The 14,546-nt window shown below is 39.8% G+C and overlaps 1 long non-coding RNA gene across 3 annotated transcripts in view; it reads right to left on the bottom strand.

Annotated features, from left to right (window-relative positions):
- Positions 1-14,546, bottom strand: part of LOC136845218 (uncharacterized) — a 37,227-nt gene that overhangs the window by 4,400 nt on the left and 18,281 nt on the right. Inside the window, exons 2-3 of one of the 3 annotated variants that reach the window (XR_010855112.1) lie at positions 1,771-1,977; positions 1,251-1,481 (exon numbers count right to left, since the gene is read on the bottom strand). This is a non-coding gene — a long non-coding RNA (uncharacterized lncRNA). The remainder of the gene's footprint in view (positions 1-1,250; positions 1,482-1,770; positions 1,978-14,546) is intronic. The other 2 variants (XR_010855114.1, XR_010855113.1) reach the window with 2 other exon arrangements.

The following is a 14,546-nucleotide window of genomic DNA, read 5'->3' as shown; positions in this document are numbered from 1 at the left end:
TACTACTACATAATCTTCAAGGTAAATAATAAAAGTACGGCTACCGATATACTCTACGGTATCTAGATCTTCAGAAGGCTGGACAAACTGCCTTATAAAAGACTTGACTGAAAAATTTAGTATTGTACAGTGGTCTAGGCATCAGACTAGGTAGGAGGTGGGATAGAAGACATGAAAAGCAACTTGAAAATCAAGATTTGTTATCAATGGGACATTATCTGGTTGGTAATTTACAAGGTTCAGTGAAGAGTCCTCTGCTCATTATTTCCATAAAAGACCTGAACTTAATACTAGAGAGAGAAGTTTGCAGACACGACAAATGGGTATCAGTATTTGCAAAACAATACACCAAGTCAAACAGTTGTAGGGTGACCATTGGAAAAAAGTTAGAATAAAGTAGGCAGTCAATAAAATGACACATGCCTTTAAATTTATAAACACAAGAGTGCCAGTTACTGTATGAACTAAATTATTTAAGGGGGTGTTTTGGTGACAGAATAACCTACCTGTAGGTAATGTTGAGAAGCTGAAGAGAAATCCAAGGAAATTCCATGATAATTTTAACATTAACTTGGCATTGATACAAAGATCTTACTTTGTACAGTGTATGTTATAAGGTGCCATTTACGAGTACACCATACAAATTGAGGCACCACCCTTAAGGAAGGAAATGAAAAGATGAAAGAATAATATAAGCAAGAGCAACCAAGATAATACCATAAATCTGGCATGTTGGATATCAAAGGAGGGTAGAACATAGCAACTTTTACTGTATACTGTAGAAATGTATTAGAGGTCATTTAATAGAAAACTAAAAATACTTAGATATGTATTACAAACTGGAGGCATACATTTACCGCGTGTGGTAACTAAACTAGATCCATTGGATGGCAACTGTAACTAAAAAGGTTTGGTACCAGTCACTGTGGAAACTTCTCGTACAATGGTATACAGTAACCTCATTTTGGAACAGACTGCCAGTCAAGGCTGTGATTAGTACCAATGGAACAAACTGGCAGCCAAGATTGCTATACCAGTCAGATGGATAATCAAGTCACTGACTTTAAACCAGTTATTCATCTTTTACCTGGAAGTCTATTCCGAAGTGAGTTCTTCCGAGTCTCTTGAAACTTTTGAAAGAACTGTATTGTAATGACTTCCACTACTGTAATTGCTATTATCTTAACAATTCAGAGTAAGAGTATTTGTAATTTTACTTAACTGTTTAGAAGCCTGATAATCATAATTACCTCAAATATTCCTTTATCCTTGGTCATCCTCTTCTCCGCCCCCTAAGTCCTGCAAACTGTGCACTCTGTTCATAAGGCTGTCTGCGTTTTATCCACTTGACTCGACCATATCACTGTTGGGGGGCGGATTGAGAAATTAACTTTCACCTTTGTTAGAGCCACAATGGCGGCATCTTCAACATCTCGTCAGTCAGAATAATCTCAGAAGTTGTTTGTAGGTTTGCAGATGTACTGAAAACAAAAGAACGTTTTTAAAAATCTGTTCCATAAGACTAATTATTACTAATGTGTAATTAATTTAATGAGATTTTAGGCCATTGTAACGGTTTACCTTTAAGATTTTACTTCCAAAGTAGTTTCTTCCTTATGACGCATTTCCTTATGACCCAGACAACTTGCTACTTTTGATGGCGAGTAAAAGTTAAAAAAAAGTTGTTTTGAAATAACACAGTTCCATAAGACTAATTATTACTAATGTGTAATTAATTTAACGAGATTTTAGGCCATTGTAACTGTTTACCTTTAAGATTTTACTTCCAAAGTAGTGTCTTCCTTATGACCCGTTTCCTTATGACCCAGATAACTTGTTACTTTTGATGGCGAGTAATAGTTGCAAAAAGTTGTTTTGAAATAAAACACAGTTCACATCTTCCTTCGTCCATCTGTCAGCTTAACTGTTTGAGCACCCAAGGAACAGCTATGTAAAAATTAAAACTTATTGTTCTTCCTGAAAAAAAAGAATAATGAGCCTACTTTTTCTTCACACAACGAATTATCAAAACGATAAAAGTAAGAGAAATCAAGTTACGTATTATTCAATCCAATGGCTTACGTCCAATCCTTAACTTGCGAAAAAAAGTCTTATATTGAAGCCCATAGAACTCTCAGCACCTGAGATATAAAAATATCTTTATGGCAATTTTAAAAGTGTGCAAATTATCCTGTTAACATTTGGACCCAAGTGTTGGTGCATGAATCACAGGCATTTGGCTGATTTTGGTTCAGAACTCTGGGCACTGTCCAGCTTCTGGACAGTCATAATGTATCAACAAATGCAATAACTGTATATGACAATTCAAAATGATCAACCCTTCATATGCAACATGGCCAAGAGGTGACATATAGACCCAAGCTTCCACAGTGTAGTCTATATATGTGAAAAAGTAGGAAACGAAAGCCAGATACATAAAATACAACGACATCAATACAAGTTAAAATAACCAAGACCATGATACGAAGTCCAGACCAGCGTTGTACAACGGACTATTTTCAATCATCATCAGCTTTGTCGGCTGGAAGTCCTGCCTTAAAGATAAATCTGCAGTCTTGCTGTGAGGGAATCGAACACATGGCACCTTAGGCTGGGGCTCTAAAAAGAGTGCCGCACACAGTAGGTGAAATTGTACTTAGAAAATTACCACAGTATAAAAATGTGCTATTTTTTTTAACTAATTTCTACTTATATAATTTACATTTCCACTTTGGAGCTTTTAGTTAATCCATATTTTTGTATCAATGATTATAATACAGTATTTATACATCTAATTACCTTCACAGTACATCAGTGTTCAGCACTTTTAACTTAGTAATATTCGACGTAATTATGCCTGAACACATGTGTTTTGTTTCCTATTATTGTTTAGAATGGTTAAATAAAAACAATCATAAAAGATTCTTAATTTAATGTGGAAAGAAATATTAAGAGAAAGGAGACTAATGTACCAATAATTCTAGTGTCCTGCCATGCACCAAAAATACAGAAAATGTACTAAAACGTGGTACAAATGTACTCCCTTTCCAGCAATACTGCTCGAGTAACTCGTGACAGGTTCTCTTAGTAGAGATGACCGCCAAAAAGGGTATCTTCTGACGATGGCCTAAATCACCAAACATATATTAAACAAATATATATTAAATATAAACTACTATTGAATATTAGATTATTCATCAAAAATTAAATTACAGAATCAAATAAATCTTGTATCAAATATTAATTAAATATTAAATACTATTAAATAGTCAGTATTGAATAACAAATGTTATATATTGAATACTATAAAATATTGATTAAATACAATTAAATATTAAAATACTTTTCAATATTAATATCAAATATTCACACAATGTGTAATATTCAATATCAAATACTATTATGAAATGTTTTTAAATCTGTAATACAATTTTTATTAAATATTGAACATTACTAGATATTAACTATTTAATATTACTAAATATTAGATAGTTAACATATTGAATATTCAAAAATAAATATTTTTCAGTATCAATAATACTATCAAGTACTGTTTATTAAAAATAAATTTTATTAACACGAATATTGGAAAATGGTACGTATTGTTTCAAATATCTTAATATCAACACTGATAAAGTCTGAGCGCACCTTCAAACAAATGACATATATATATATATATATATATATATATATATATATATATATATATATATATATATATATATATATATATTATATATATATATATATATATATATATATATATATATACACAGGAGATTGTGAGTAAGGCTATCGTAGCTATTATAAATATATACATATATTTGGAGAAAGTAATTCATAGTCTTCATGCATATTTCAGTCTATAAAATAACACTGCTAAAACTCCAGTTTAAGATGGCAATGATGGATCTATTCCAGTTTTATTCATCATAATGTTTCTGCATTCGACCCTATATATTATGAACCCATGAATTTTTGTCACTAATGCACCCGTAACTTCTTTTATACTCACAGAAATTAAACCACAATTATCTTTCAATAACCAGTTCACTATACCTCTGGAATAACTTACACAATAGGGGAAGTATAAGTGCTTTTTCACTGGCAGGATTGGAATCGTTGCCTGGTTTAAAAACGACAGACACTGACTTTGATAACTTAGTGGTCAAGGTGACCTTATCTATCAAAGGTCAGTGGTTGTCGTTTTAAACCAGGCAACGGTTCGAAGCGCTAATCTATTATAATTCCCCTTGGGTGTTAAGTTATTCCCGAGGTATAGCGAATTGGTTATTGAAAGAGCTTGGTGACTTAATATGAGCTGAAGCAGATTTATATACTTTTTCGGAACATGCTGGGCCAAAAGGAGAGGATTCTTCATTTAAAGCCCCTCTGGATTCAAAGTTTCTTGTGATAAGGACATCCAGGAGTGTGATGAAAACAAGAAATTAATAAGAGGTCGCCCATCCACCATCCAGCCCACTCCAAAATCATAAGATCATTGCGTAAATGTGAATTATTTCTCGCTGGCGCAGTCACGTAAACAAGAAAATGTAAAAAAGTCAGATTCTATTGTGGTGGGAAAAACCTATACAAAAACGAAAGCAATTTTCGCAGACGCTTCCTCCTTCCTTTCACGTTTTCCCTGTCCCTTCCCCCAAATGCTTTTACAGTACATTAGTCGTCGCGAAAGTAGATGTCTCCGAAAAGCTATTGCCTGGGCGTGTCTTTGCCAGAAGGCGACAGATAGGTTGACAACATTACTCGGCTGCTGTGTCTTCTGAGTGGCGCCGAGTAAATGACACCTTGATAACATTACGCAGTTGCCATGTCGCGCCCAAAATGACAATTCGGGGCAATACGAGACCTTACGTGGGGCAGTGTTCCAGGATAGATTCTAATCATGACTAATGGCATTTGCGAGGTTCCAGGATAGGCTGGAATCATGACTAATGACTTTAGCGAGATTCCTTAATAGGCTGTAAATAACGACCAGTGACTTTGTAGATTCCAGGATGGACTCTAATCATGGCTAATGACATTTGCGAGATTCCAGGATAGGCTGGAATCATGATTACTGACTTTAGCGAGATTCCTGGATAGACTGGAATCATGATAAATGACCTTAGCGAGATTCATGGGTATACTGATATTCATGACTAATGGTTTTAGCGAGTATCAGTCCATGGATGATTTAAAACCGTTTACAGTTCCTGATCCACTGAAATTAACCAGAAATAAATGAGTGATACAAAGTCACTCTATAAAATAAAAAAAAAAAGTATTGACGCATACCCACCGAGGAACAAAAGGCACTGAACCTACAAACCCGAGCTTGTGCGAATGTTAAACACACGTAACGACTGTATAATAAATGAAATAAATATTTGCTTTGCAAATATATGTCTGAAAATTTAAGTAGAAATCCACTGGTTTTAAAACACACTCAACATTTCCTAACTACCAGTTTAAGAGAAAATTTTCTTTCATTCGAGATAGTTTATTGACGCGCAAGATAACTGCAGGTTGCGATACTTAGGGCAAATGTTGCAATTACAAACGCCCTGATAATACGCATTCAACTATTGTTCACTTATACTTTGCATGTAAACATGTGTTTATATATACATATACAGTATATGTATATATATGTGTGTATACATATATATAGATATTTTATATATGTATATATATATACATACACATACATATATATAAATATAAATATATTTGTATATATATATATATATATATATATATATTTATATATATATATAAATATAAATATATTTGTATATATATATATATATATATATATATATATATATATATATATATATACACACTCTCTCTCTCTCTCTCTCTCTCTCTCTCTCTCTCTCTCTCTCTCTCTCTCTCTCTCTCTCTCTCTCTCTCTCTCTCTCTCTCTATATATATATATATATATATATATATATATATATATATATATATATATATATATATATATATATATATGCATATGTGTATATATGTGTATATGTGTATATATATATGTATATATATATATGTATATGTATATATATGTATATATATATGCATATATATATAATATATGTATATATGTATATATATATGTATATGCATATATGTATATATATGTATATGTATATATATATATCATATATATATTTATATATATTAGATTTATATATACATATAAACCTGCACATATTGTTTACACGCAAACACAGTAAAAGTATGTACATATATTTGTGTGTATATATATATAGAAAGATATATATGTACATACGTATGTATGTATAAAACAGGTCAATCGTTACATGACTTTATCTTTCGCAAATATTTGGTGAAATCACCTGTTTATATTCAAATTCTAGGCACCCGATATCAATTATTCAATTTATTAATGAAAAGTCATTATTAAAATTCGTGATGAAATTAAAATATATTTCCATTAAATTTTCTCTCAGAAAAAAGACAAACTAGAAAACGAATCGCTATATAAGCACACACACACACGCGCGCGCTCGCGTGAAAAGAAGTTGAGTGATTTGAGACGTACCGTGTCGACCTTCCGGGAACTTTCACAAGACTGGCTCCAGCGTCTCCAGAGAATCCCTAGGGCTTGCTTACGCTTACGGAGCCTCATATTCTAGTGGAGCTTCATTTATTTATATATACAATTTATCCAAATCATTGCCATCTGCAGGAAGTCCCTGACATTCCCGGGAATCCCAAGAATTCACGAAGACTGGTGCAGCTCAGTGGAGACGAAAATGTCTCCAGAATCCAGATGCGTCATGTGTCCGATTACAAAACTTGGGATAAATCAGACACAGTTTATCCGTATAGAGCGGACTCTCCTTCTTTGCGAAGACAGATGATCAATTTCCAGAGAACGAGGAAACCAGGTCAACGCAGACGTAGGAGACACGAGAAGGAAGAGCTTCGAGCGGGAAGTCTCCTCTTGCCATTCGATACCTCGACGTAAGGAAGCAGTGATACCGATTTCACATGTTCCTCAATGGCAACCTCTGGCGTGGCCTAAAATCCCGTAAGTGCAATGCCTACCACATAATATGCGAAATCGGTTTTCCCACCTTCTGAGGATTGTAGCGTGGCAGGAACTTAGGCATCGGGGAACATCTTCAGCAATGGCGTGTTTCCTACAGTCAGCAGCGAAATAACTGGTTTCGGGACTCTGCATATAGGAATCATCTGTTTTCACAAAAAAGCAGAGACATATAGGCTCTTGGCTAGCCAACAAAGCAAAATAGAATGGGAAGGGCCCATCCTGGTAAAACTAAACCCCCACTTCAGTAATGCTTTGTTGGCGAAGATATATTATATATGAGATCAATTCTGATCGTCAAAAGGCCAAATATATATATATATATATATATATATATATATATATATATATATATATATATATATATATATATATATATATATATTCTTCTTCTTCTTCTTGTTTTTTTTGCTTTTTTTTCCCCATTTCTGTATGGGGTAAAACTTACTATGTATTCTTTGAAGGACTTTTGATTTGGCTTTTGGGTAGACCATAGTCTCGATATCTATCTATCTATCTATCTATCTATTTATCTATCTATCTATCTATCTATCTATCTATCTATCTATCTATCTATATATATATATATATATATATATATATATATATATATATATATATATATATATATATATATACATATATAATGTGTGTACGCGTGTGTGTAATAAATGGTCAAACTGCATGACAAATATATATGTAGATAACCATTTGAAAGGTGAAAATTTCAGACCAGGTGCCAAAGTGCTTTCGTGTATCATGTACACTTCTTGAGGGGTACTTTGGAGTACTTTATACCCCAAAGAAGTGTTCGTGATACACTAAAGTACTTGGTACTTTGTCTTAGCAGCAGCAGCAGCAGCAGCAGCAGCAGCTGCAGCTGCAGCAGCAGCAGCTGCAGCAGCAGCAGCTGCAGCAGCAGCAGCAGCAGCAGCAGCAGCAGCAGCAGCTGCAGCATATATACATATAACAGCCCGGAAAAAGGCAGCAGCAGCAGCTCTGGCAATAGCCCGGAAAATATATAGCAGCTGGCTGCAGCCCGGAAAAAGCTTTTTTCGGAAAAACTTTTCGCAAAAAGAAAAAAAGGCCACATTTTTCTTTAGCATTTATTCCAAATCATTGCCATCTGCTGGCAGTCCCTGACATTCCCGGGAATCTCAAGAATTCCCGAAGACTGGAGCAGCTCAGTGGAGACGAAAATGTCTCCAGCATCCAGATGCGCCACGTGTCCGATTACAAAACTTGGGATAAATCAGACACAGTTTATCCGTATAGAGCGGACTCTCCTTTGCGAAGACAGATGATCAATTTCCAGAGAACGAGGAAACCAGGCCAACGCAGACGTAGGAGACACGAGAATAAAGTCTCCTCTTGCCATTGTATACCTCGACGTAAGGAAGCAGTGATACCGATTTCACATGTTCCTCAGTGGCAACCTCTGGCGTGGCCTAAAATCCCGTAAGTGCAATGCCTACCACATAATATGCGAAATTGGTTTTCTCACCTTCTGAGGATTGTAGTGTTGCAGGAACTTAAGCATCGAGGAACACCTTCAGCAATGGCGTGTCTCCTACAGTCAGCAGCGAAATAACTGGTTTCGGGACTCTGCACAGGAATCATCTGTTTTCACAAAAAAGCAGAGACGCCATAGGCTCTTGGCTAGCCAACTGAGCAAAGAATGGGGAAGGGCCCATCCCTGGTAAAACTAAACCCCCATTTCAGAAATGCTTTGTTGGCGAAGATGCCCCAGGGGTGAGATCAATTCTGATCGTCAAAGGCCAAATATATATATTGTTACGTGTGAGGGTCTTGGTTGATCATGTATTATTCAATTTACGTAATTTTACGGCCCTGCAAACCAAGATTACACGTAACCTGCCACTTGAAGCCAAAAGTTAACCTCAAAGACAGTCGTTAATTAGCCAAGGTCGCCAGTTAAGGGTAATTAACCTTAACAAAAATATTTGAGATGAATTTGATTTTAAACGCAACGGTTCTTCCAAACATTCGGACGCGAGGCATACAAAAATCATCGAGATTTAACCTGATTTTGCTTACTCTAAATCCTAGGTATTTTACTGGAATAACGGGGTTGAAGCTAACAATATAATAATTAGGCTTAATCTAGACTTCGTAAACACATATACAGTAAGTGGGGATGAAGGAGAAACAAAAAAAATGCGAAATACAGAAAAAGATAAAAAGAATGGGCGAAGTTTTGAACAAAAATCGACTTTACCTTAGGAATGAACGTTGTGCGCAAACACCGCCGAGGGGTCTTCGCAATTGCTTCTTCACTTCACTAATAGGATAATAGAAAAAGAAAGGGGACAGGGCCAAAGAATATCGTTCCAGACGTCTGCCCAAGGCCGGACGGCTAGTCTCTCTCTGAAGTTCCCTGACCAGCCTAGGTCAGAACAGTCACACCAGGTGTCCACGTTCTTGTTTTCAAAACATTCGCCATGAGACAGGTAGAAAGGAAAAAGGACCTTAGGACCACCTATTTTTAAGGCTGATATCCCTAATTTTCCTATATTTTGTTTAAAAAATGGCCAAATGCTACCTATCCTTTTCAACGGACGTTAAAGTTTGAACTGAAGACGCTCCTAGCGTGGGACAAAGCAATTTCCCTGTCATGATCAGGCTGATACTACTATCCCTAAATGTTCGAGGCGAACAGCGTAAATATTTATAAAAGCTCCCCCTTTAGAGGGCCTTCACTCCCTTTTCGGGCGTGAAGGTCTATACTAAACAAGCTGTTCGCCTCTCGTAGGTTACTCTCCTTCCCCTGAGCAGATTAGTCCTGGTTAGCCTACCTAGCTACAGAACTACCTAACCCTAGATAGGATACGAGCTATATTCACTACTTTACCTAATTCTAATAGTACTGGAAGGTGCTCACGGTTATTATAGGCTACCTCCTACAATCATGATGTGTTTTAGACCTAGCCTAGTGGTACATTCTATGATATTCCCTAGCCTAACCTATCCTAACCCGACCGTAGCACCAACATAAGAGTTAATATTCTAACTAAATCACAACTTGGTTTATGTTTAATACAATTAATAATTACTAGTTAATTCATGAGGGTTGCCTCATATGATAAATGGGTGCCTCACTGAGGTCTTAGGCCATGCGTGTCACGAGCATCGTGGCTCGTTTCACAATAGTTAAGATTACTGAAATTAGTTATGCTACTTACATGATTACTGCGGCTCGGTGGTAAGTGGAAGGAACAAGGTTACTAAATTGATGTACCGTACTTTAAGGCAGCCTAGGCTATGCACAATGAAAGGAAGAGATCACACTGGCTACCTCCTCTGGGCAAGGGGCCAGGATCACTCTTAGATGTTAGGGCACTGTGCCGAGAGGGCACTAGTGCCAGGATGAGCTATAGCTCGGCAACTACTGGGCTCTCTTCCGCCCCTTCTTCTTCTTCTTCGGTTTCCTCCAAGGCCTACCAGTAGATGATGAGCACCGACTCCGGGGACAGACCAGAAGGGCTAGCGGGCGCGAAGTCAGGGCAACTGCAAAAAGCTGCGGGAGGACGCCCTACTCCGGCTGCTGCGACAACCGGAGCGAGAGCGATCTCGACTTCTGCGTCCGAGGATGCCAGTTCCTGGTCTTCCAAGGAAGGGGTACCATTTCGATCCTCCAGGGGTTCATCCTGGAGTCAAAGAAGAATTTTGCAAGAAGAAGTTTCGGGTGCTGGAGGCTCTCCAGTCGCGATGATCAACTGCATGGGGAATCCTAAATCTCCCGGAGGAGGATTCGCCTCATGATTTAGACCCGGCATAGGGCCTTTTCCATTGGTAGCTCAACGTCCGTGGCGGACGGAGTCTGGCACTGCTCAGTGCTCGCAAGTGGCACTGGCAGCAGTTGAGTCAGGCATGCCTGACAAGGGGTCCGGAGGTGCAATACCTCTCGGACGACTTGGGTTTGGCTGCGGCAGAGATTCCTGCCCCAGCAGGAGATCGTAGCCTCTCCTAGAGTTTTGTTCGGGGCGTCCGCTGGGCGTTGCTTGCTTGGGCAGCCCTCCCAATTTGTGGAGTGGTCTGCCCGCTTGCACGTCCTGCAGCGGTACTGCTCCTCCTGAATCTCTCTTCGCGGAGGAGGACCTCTTGGTGGGCCAGCCCTTCGCGATTGGAGAGGGCTAGGCCTGAAAATAGGTTGGTTTGCGCCCCTTCCGCGGACCACTTTGGTGGGCGGAAGGTGGAGGTTTGTCATTGTTGGGAGTTACAACTGGGGCCTCCGTGGAGGAGGTAACGTGGCTGCGGTGGGCGTTGGTGACGGGCTTCCGCAGAGAAGATCCCGACCCAACAAGAAGACCACTCGGGCCGAATTCCACCTACCACGCCAAGGCGGTGGGGTAGCGTGCCCCAAGGTGTCGTAACCTGGAGTTGGACCGTAGGAACGGTAATGGTGTGGCCCTCTATCCACTTCATTTCCCACCGCGTTTCTTCGTCAACCACAGCACCGGCTGGCACTTGGGCCCTGGCGATCAGGCTAATATCTGCTGCAGTGTCTACTGTGACCGGAAGGGTCACGGGCAGGCTAGTGCTCTGAAGAGGGCCACCGAGATGAACTGGGTTTCCAGTCTCTCGGGGTAAAGGATCCAGTGCGGACCAGCAGCAGAAAATGAAGTGCTGATTAGGTTGACAAAATTGGTGGTGGGGACATGATGTGGACAGGCCGGAGATCCAGCATTATAGTGGCACGCAGCCCCACAGGATTTGCACGGGCCTTTTGGATGGGCTCAGTGGCCTGCAGTAACTGTTGGAGGAGAGGGCTGAGCGGATGAATCGGGAGCGGAGTTCTGGCTGGTAGGGTTAGGCTGCTTATTAGTGCCGAGTTTGTATCGGCATTCAGCTTCAGCGTGGCCCCCTTCTTGCAATAGTTGCACAGGGTCTTGCTAGGCAATCCATTCTTGGGCGAGTGGAGTTCGAGAGGTAGGCCGGAGGGATGATTCGCTTCTGAGAGGTGCTATGCGACTGATTGAAAGTTTCCACGAATCAGCCATGCGACAAGCTTCCATAAGTGTGGAGGGCTGTTTATCGTTAAGATATACCGCAAGGGGCCCTGGCACACATTGGAAAAGGTCTTCTAGCATGGTCCGATTGAAAAGATCCTCAAACGTCGTGCAGGCCAGGAGTCGAACCAGCGCGTGCCGGACTGGGTTTTGTGACATGCCCATTCTGTCCAAGACCAGCCGACTTCCTTGGCAAGACCTCGGAACCGTTGTCTCCATTTTTCTGGGGTTATTTCTCGTAGGCCTTTTGTAATGACTCTACGAACTTCTGCCATGTTGCCTCTCTGGCTCTTCTCCAGTGAGCGAAGCGCTGCCTTAGCTTTTCCCTCCATATGCTTGGCTAGTATTAAGGCTCTCTCCGTCTCCGTGGTGCTGTAGTTATCGAAAAGAGCCTCGATCTCCTCCAGCCATGCTTCTGGCTCGTCCTCAGTCCACTTGGGGACTAGGGAATTGATGCTCGAAATTGGAGCGTTTGATGCAGCAGGTGTAGGACTGGAGGCTTGATGGCTAGCCATAGCTTCGGCATTCTCCATTTTCGCTCTCTCAAGCTCGAGCTCCTTCTCCTTTAGGGCTAACTCAGTTTCCTTGCAGGCTAACTCATGCTGTCTCCTTCTTTCTTCTCTTTCCACTTCATATTGCCTTTGCTCGGCTTCATTCTTCCTCTGCTCAGTCTTTCTTCCTTCTCCCGCTTGGCCAAGTCGTCCACTTGCTCCTTAACCCAGGTGGTAAGTTCCGAGCCGTGAGACCTGCCGCCGTCCCCAGCCCCAGGAAGGTTTTATAATGCTCTGCTGCCATGGTTCTGGTGGGAAGGGCGTCTAACCGGGTCGACTGGGCGTACTTGGGCAGCGAGGAAGTGTCTCTTCAATGACGTGGCACCCTTTCAAAAGGTGGCACTGTAGTTTGGGTGTGCCGTGTACAGGTCACACTGGTGGCACTCAGTATCCCTAGGCACTGGTGCAGGTTAGGTCCCAGAAGAACCTTCTCTTCTGTGTTCCCTTTTGTTTTTCTTTAGTGGCACTTATGGTGCCAATGTGTTCCTAGGGACCCTCTACTGGAGTCCAACTAGGCTATATGGGAGGAAAGGCACTCTACACCTGCAGAGTGCAACAATCGAATGAGAGAGAAGGGGAAGGGAAGGTAAAGAGAGAGAGAGAGAGAGAAGTAAGCTATTCAAGTGATGACAGTGCTGCAAATTATTGGCACTGTGGAATAAAGTGAATTTGGGTTTTTTTTTTTTTTTAAAGATCCTCGTGAGTGGCTGGTCCCAGTACCGGCCCCAGTGCTGGCCTTCTTTTTCAGAGGGTGAAAACTACTGTTTGCTTCGGTCTGGATAGCAGGCCTCACTCGTGACCGACAGTTTATCACTGTATCGTAATTACTCTTAACTTGTCCTCATCTATTGTGGGACAGAGGTGTTTCTTTTTTATTTGGTTTATTGTATTCGAATTAATTAGCTAGTGTCGGCCGTTCTTTCTTTGAAGAGGGTCACGTACACTTAGGTTAGGAATGCTTACTTGAACGAGAGAGAGAGAGAGAGAGAGAGAGAGAGAGATTTTCAATCAGCTAATTTCTTGCTGCTTGAGAACATGTAAACAAAGATTTTATACATGCACAATGGCATGGATCTTAATAAAATGATATAGATGCGTCGTCTTGGCTTCCTTAGGGATTACTTTATTATCTTAATTTTCCTGGGAGCCGACGTCACAAAAGTTTATCGTAAAATTTTAAATTCTCTTTATATGATTTTTATAGCAGGTATCTGTATAAGAACTTGTTATTACTCCTAACTAAGGCCTATCTTTCCCTGCCTAAATTGTCTTTTGATTTTGTCTAGCTAAGATATTAGCGAGGTGGGTTACTACGAAAAAAAAAAAAAAATTATGCCCCAAGAGGGCGGGCAGCAGAGTCGAGGTCACAATAACAAGGTCTTTGAGATGGCGGCCAAGGTCCCGTTAGGCCTAAATTTCAAAAACAACCTCGGGACATAAGGAACACCAAAATGGCCGTTCTCTCACAAACAGTTCGAACAATTTCAAAACAACCGCGCGAACACGGCGGAGGAATCCAAGATGGCGGGTATTTTCTTTTTCAAACAAATTCAAAAACAACGCAACAAACCAATGCAGGTATCCAGATTTTACTTTAAATATACCAATCATGAATAGTGTTTTACGTTAAGGATGGAAAACGAAATTACCAAACAACTTTGTGTCTTTTGTTATCGTACTCTCACCCAGACATTAAACAAAAGAATGAAAAGAGAAATGCTAGCCTGCCTGCGTAAATTTACGTTGTTGAACGGTACCTTTATTGTAAAATTACTATTTCAGTTCGTTGCTACTTCACTGACACGGTTTTGAATGATTCCCGCTATATGCAAACAATAACTATCGGAATTGCCGACGCGATTTCTACATTACTTTGTGTATATGAACTGG

This window comes from Macrobrachium rosenbergii, chromosome 13 (genome assembly GCF_040412425.1).
Source record: "Macrobrachium rosenbergii isolate ZJJX-2024 chromosome 13, ASM4041242v1, whole genome shotgun sequence".
In the NCBI taxonomy this organism is placed as follows: Eukaryota; Metazoa; Arthropoda; class Malacostraca; order Decapoda; family Palaemonidae; genus Macrobrachium; species Macrobrachium rosenbergii.
Note: the sequence above shows the minus strand (reverse complement) of the source record. Positions and strands in the feature narration are given on the sequence as shown.